This window comes from Kogia breviceps, chromosome 17 (assembly GCF_026419965.1).
Source record: "Kogia breviceps isolate mKogBre1 chromosome 17, mKogBre1 haplotype 1, whole genome shotgun sequence".
Classification (NCBI taxonomy): domain Eukaryota; kingdom Metazoa; phylum Chordata; class Mammalia; order Artiodactyla; family Physeteridae; genus Kogia; species Kogia breviceps.
This window is the reverse complement of record NC_081326.1, coordinates 39,018,987-39,025,370: the sequence shown is the minus strand read 5'-3', so window position 1 is coordinate 39,025,370 and position 6,384 is coordinate 39,018,987. Positions and strand designations below refer to the sequence as shown.

Genomic DNA, 6,384 nt, shown 5'->3' with positions numbered 1-6,384 from the left:
GAAACAAACAAATGTTTTTTTTAAAAATTAGTAACTGGAACAAAACTGGCAAGGATGATATTTTTTTAAATAGGAAAACAACATCTCCGTCACAGAAATCTTTACGTGTGTTAGCTATAGTTGTCTCTGTAGACAAGTACAAATGTCCCCAGGACTCTCATCTCAATCGTCTCCCAACTTCATTTAGCCTCATCCACCTCTGCGTACGGAACAGCAACTGTCAGTGGAAAAAAGGATGGACTTGATCATCTCCAAAATCCCTTTAAAGTGTGAGATTAGGAATTGCTATGTCTGACTGGTTGTCAAAGGTCTAGTCTGGAGCAATAGTCACCAAACATTTTTCATCACTCACCTATCAGTAAAAATGTTTGGCCTCTCCCACCTCCCAGTATACGTATTTAGCTTATCCTAAAAGGCCTGGACTTAGAAGCCAAAATGACTACTCAAATTTTGGCTTTGCTGCCAGCTACCTGTGTCCTTGGCCACATCCAAATTTTGCCTTAGTTTCTTCATTTGTAAAATGAGGATAATTAAAGTATCTACCCCACAATGTCATTATGAAGATTAAGTGAGTTAATATTTGTAAAGCATAGTGCCTGGTAGATGGTAAGGGCTATATAAGTGTTAAATAAATATATAATTAATTATGTATAAAATAATATATATAACATATGTGTGCATATATGTATATACACACGTCTATTATAATGTTGATGTAAAACAAATAGATTGCCAGTTATTTCGCCAGTAAAAATAATTGCAGTTCAGGGTATGCTATCATGGCAAGGCACCTGCAAGTCTCCCCCCCCCCGCCCCCCCCCCCCCCCCCCCCCGCCCACACACACACACCCAGTAAGGAGAGGAGAACTCTTTTAATGAGGGGAAGAGGACCTTCGGAAGGCTAGAGTAAACAAAGAGTCCATTGGAGGAATTGAGAGTTCCAAGGACAGTGGCTTTTCATTGGTAGAGTTGTGACAGCCTCTCATTGGCTGAGCTCTTGCCAGGCAAGAAGAGGAAATCTTTCTTCCTTTTGGTCTCTGCTCCTGTCATAGGGCTTAAGAGCTCCCCCTTCTGGTCTCCTGACTCTATATTAATTGAGGTTTCTGTTTATTAATTTTTAAGGTATGCCTAAGATGTTAGGTGCATTAAAAACATATTCACAAAATATCAGAAATAATGATTTAAAACATACACGTGTATGTGCGTGTCTGTATGTTTTCCTTCTGTACTCTGCATATTCTGTACCCTCCTTGGTCTGTGTGCACCCCGATTTGGAGCCTATGGACAAATACAGTAGCCACTAGCCACATGTAGTTACATAAATTAAAATTTTAGTTCCTCAGTCATACCAACCACATTTCAAGTTCTTAAAGGTCACATGACTAATGAGCAGTTCAGGTATAAAATATTTCCATCACTGCAGAAAGTTCTACTGCATAACGCTGACAAAGCTGAAAAAAACCAGGGACTCGGGCAGTAGGATCAACTCCTGACTCAAACCTGTAACTGTGGCACCATGTTCAAATCAAGTGATAAGATCTCTCTCTGAGCCTCACCTCTCTACAAAGTGAAAATAAAAATAGGAACTACCTCATGGATTGCTGAACAGAGGAAACGAGATAAGGTGTGTAAAGTCTTTGGCAGAGTGCCTAAAACATAGAGGAACTTGAAAATGTTAGTAAAATTTGAGTTTAACCCAATTCTATCCATATAAGCCTGAAAGGCAAAGATCTTGTTATCGTCCTTGACTCTAGTGAGTAAGTTTTTCAAGGATATGTGTTTTAGAAAAGACAAGAGTTTGGTTAACTTTTAGTTGAAAACAGAGCATTCAGAGAAAGATGGCAAATACCTGGATTTCAGTGACTGCTGGATTTCTTTGTCTTCCTCACCCACAACCCACGGACAGACCCTGGTCTCTCCCAGTTGAGCCCATCTCAGTGAAATGGCACTGTCATCCACAAACCTGATGAGTCATCACTACCTCATCCTCTTTCCCATCTTCTTTATCCAATCCCTTTGCCTCCAAAATATTGTAGGATCTACCTCCAGAACACTTCATCTGATCACTTCTCCCGTGTCCGCTCCACCCAGGGACAATAAAGGCTTGTGTCACTCCCCACTGAGGCTGCCATATACAGTGGTACAGGTTGTAGTAGAACAACCTTATGGAAGAGTGCCTCTCACAGTGAAGCATTGTAAACTTTACACTTATCACAGATATTCTTTGGCAGGCGTCAGTGAAGTGCCTTGTTGTAATTAAAGTATTTTACAACAATTTTCCAACAAGATGGAAAATGCCTTGAGGAGCGGATACCTTTTTCTAATTTGCCCAAAGGTGCCGTATGGGGTAGTAACATTTCTACTTCACTTAGAACAAAATGCCAGCTCATCACCAGGTCCTTGAAGGCCTAGCAGAACCCAGCTTCTGTCATTCTCTCCACCTTAAGATGATGCCACACTCCACCAAATTCCAGTGATGTTGACCTTCTGTCATTCTGAAAATATATCATGCTCTTTTCCACTGTGGAGGCCCACTGCCCAGGCTGCTTCTCTATCTAGACAGCCCCAAGCCCAGCCCGCCCTGCCCTTCGCGTAGCTGTGGCTCCTTGATATCTGTCAGGCCTCTGTGCCCTGAGAGAGTGCCCGTTATCCTCCATCACGGCCCTGCGTGTTTCCCTCTCAGTACTCAGAGGTCTGTCTGGACACTGTCAACTCCATGAAGGCAAGGAGCTCATTGTCTCGTTCTCCTTTCTATTCCCCGATCCTAAGAGGACGGGAGGTTGCCCCAGCTTGACATTGGTCAGTCAGCTCAGCATTATTGCCACCCCTTTCTACATTCGCCTCTGCAGATGGGGAGAAAGCCTAGAACTCTGTTTCCCAGCGAACTTTTCCCTTAACGGTCCCAGGTTAAATTCTGCCAATGGAAGCACATATGTGAGATCTGAAAGGCAGAAGAAAAGGAGAAATCATTTCTCTCCAGCACGCCTTCAGGCAGTTCAGACAACAGGGAGCTGTTTTCCTAGACTGCTAGGAAAATATCAGACAAACCTGAAAGAAATGACATTCTATTTTTAAAAGGTGTGTGTGGGGTGGGGGGGGCTGGATTCTGAACAAGGGCAGTGGAAATGTTCCAGATTAAAAGAGGCAAACGAGACATAACAACTAAATGCAATACAGCCCGCCCTCTAGATCCGCAGGTGCAGAATCTGAGGATACAGGGGGTCTGACAGTACTATGCCATTTTATACAAGGGACTTGAGCACCTGCGGATTTTGGTATCCATGGGCAGAAAGGTGGGGGAGGAGGACGTGGGGGAGGGAGGGCTTTCTGAAACCAATCCCCCCTGCGGATACCGAAGGATGACGGTAACTGACCCTATACTGGGTCCTGTACTAAAAGGGGAAAGTGCTGCAAAGGATATTACTGGGTCAATTGACAAAAATGGAGTGTGAACAGAAAGTTAGATGAAAGTGTTGTATCAAAGTTAAATTTATCGTTCTGGTTATATAAGAGAATATCCCCATTTCTAGGATATACATACTGAAGTACTTAGGGGTAAAGGGCCATGATGTATATAATTTATCCTCAGATGATTCAGAAACATTTTTAATATACAACATATAATGTAAATTTTAAATATGAAAGAGAGAAACCACCTATATAAACGATAAAGCAAACGGGGTGAAACGTTAGTAGGCGAATTTGTATAAAGAGTATATGAATATATAGGTACTATTTCTAGTCTTGCAAAATGTACGTTTGAAGTTATTTCCCCCCCAAAAAAACAGTTAATATATATATAATAAAGCATTAAATAAACTATAGTGAATAATGCAAGACAAACTAGGATAGTTGTCTTAAATATCCAGTCTCAAAATAGGCCCAGCCTGACAGCTACAATTAAAAAACAATACATTTGATGTTTTTTTCTAATTCTCCTGTGAACAAAAAGTGAATTTACTCTTCTTGCAGAAGACAAATGCTCCCTGGCTATGGGAAAATAACCTATCATACACAGAGTGCCATTCTAAACATTTAAATATGGGACATTTGTGGCTTTGCTGGCCACTGTGTCCAATGAACTAGATTGGGACAATATATTTGCTGCAGATACTGGACAAAATGGGAACAGATATTATATTCCTTATAAAAATTCATCATGTAAAGAGAATAATCCAAATTATAACCACATCCCCAAATTGCAGCATTGCACACTTTTTGCTTTGAAGAAGGAAGTCCCCAATACTCATGGAAATACAATTTTATGTTGTTTTGACAATTCTATGTTGTTTTAACAGAGAGCCTTATAGTCAGCTTCTAGAAGATCATTTAGAAAAGTTTCCAGTGCTTGCTTTGGCAGCACATGTACTAAAATTAGAATGATACAGAGATTAGTATGGCCCCTGCACAAGGATGACACACAAATTCATTAAGTGTTCCATATTTTTAAAAAAAGAAAGAAGATAGTGTACTAGGAGGATGCAGAATTCATGTCTCCTCACAACTAGGGCAACTACCAGGCACTGGTGGGGGACCACAGACACCTAAGGGGACGGGAGGAACCCCCAGCAACCGGGTAAGACGTGGGGCGAGGGGGGAGTGAAGGGGGAGGAGAAGTGGAGGCAGGACGGAACTGGTGCCCCTGAGGGGCGGCTTGGGGAGGGGAAGGGATCCCACGCCGGAAGGAGGAAATTGGGGAACCACTGGGAGGGCAGAAGATCAAAAGGGAGCGTGGCCAGGTTTCCCCCACCCACTTGGACCCCCAGGAACCTGCTGAGATCCTGGGCCTGATCCTCTGCCCACTGAGGAGGTCCAGCCACAAGGGTCCTGAAGGAGTGGGAGGGAGGGAAAGGGGGAGCAAAAGTAAAGGCTGGACCTCCTGGACTGGCACCTCTGAGGGGCGGCTGGGGGAGGGGAGGAGTTCCTACACCCAGCGGGACCCACCCACGGTTAGGGTTCCAGCTGCGATGGGGGAGACCCTGGGGGAGATGATGGGGGAGATGCGTGAAGGAACGTAAGGGAAGAGGCCAGTGCCTTCCCTGTCTACTTAGGCACCGGGGATGCTGTTGGGCTTCCAGGACTAATCCTCTGCCCTCAGAGCCTCCCTCCTGCCCTGCAGAGCTCAAGCCCCACCCCTACACCCCCACCTAGGACCCCACCTCTACACTCTGAGACCCTCTCCAATGAGCTGAGCCTAAACCGAACCCAAACACCCTCACTCAGGGCCCTACCTCCTAACTCGGAAACTCCACACTCCAGAGGCCCTCCTTTCCACATGCTGCTGCTCCCCTTCCATGCAGGTCCTAAGCAGAGGCCCCACCCCACGCTTGAACGTCGCCCCCCACCCACCTAGGTCCCTCCCCACCCTAAACCCCGCCTCTGCCTGCCCCCCACCCTGACTAAACTCTGCCCCCATACCCAAGGCCTTTTTTTTCTTTTTTCCTCTTTTAGATTGGGATTCTGTTTTATCTTGTGGATTCATTGTTGTTGATTCTTTTACATTTTTATTTTTCCTAATAAATCTTTTATTTTTCTAATTTTATTTTATTCTTTATACTTTGTTAGTGATCTCTCCTTTTGGCTTGTTACCCCCCCGCCCTTTTTTTCTCTTTTCTGTTGTGGTTTTATTTTACCTTGTTGCAGTTGTTTCAATTATAGTTTTATTTTTACTAATATATTTTTTATCTTTCTAATTTTATTTTACTTTTGATTTTGTACTGCTCTTTTTTCTTTCTTTCTTCCTTTTTTTTTAACTGCACCACGAAGATTGTGGTATCTTGGTTCCCAAGCCAGAAGTCGGGCCCAAGCTCCTGTCGTGGGAGCTCCAAGTCCAAACCGCTGGACTAACAGAGAACCTCAGACACCAGGGACTATCAATCGGAGTGAGGCCTCCTGGAGGTCCTGATAACAGCACCAAGACCCAGCTCTATCCAACTGCCTGCAAACTCCAGTGCTGGATGTCTCAGGCCAAACAACCAGTAAGACAAGAATACACCACCACCCATCAACAAAAAAGGAAACGAAAAAAAAAAAGTTACAGACGAAGGAGCAAGGTAAAAACCAACAGGACCAAATAAATGAAGACAAAATAGGCAACCTACCTGAAAAAGAATTCAGAGTAATGATAATAAAGATGATCCAAAATCTCAGAAACATAATGGAGAAAATAGAAGAAACATTTAACAAGGATCTACAAGAACTAAAGAGCAAACAAACAGTGATGAACAACACAATTACTGAAATTAAAAATACTCTACGAGGAATCAATAACAGAATAACTGAGGCAGAAGAATGGATAAGTGAGCTGGAAGATAAAATGGTGGAAATAACTGTCAGGGAGCAGAATAAAGAAAAAAGAATGAAAAGAATTGAGGACAGTCTCAG

General features: G+C 43.3%; 1 non-coding gene across 1 annotated transcript; it reads left to right on the top strand.

Moving 5' to 3' along the window:
• The first annotated feature begins 4,344 nt into the window (after positions 1-4,344).
• Positions 4,345-4,448, top strand: LOC131744287 (U6 spliceosomal RNA). The gene has a single exon (XR_009332076.1). It is a non-coding gene; the product is annotated as a U6 spliceosomal RNA (small nuclear RNA).
• The last annotated feature ends 1,936 nt before the right edge of the window (positions 4,449-6,384 follow it).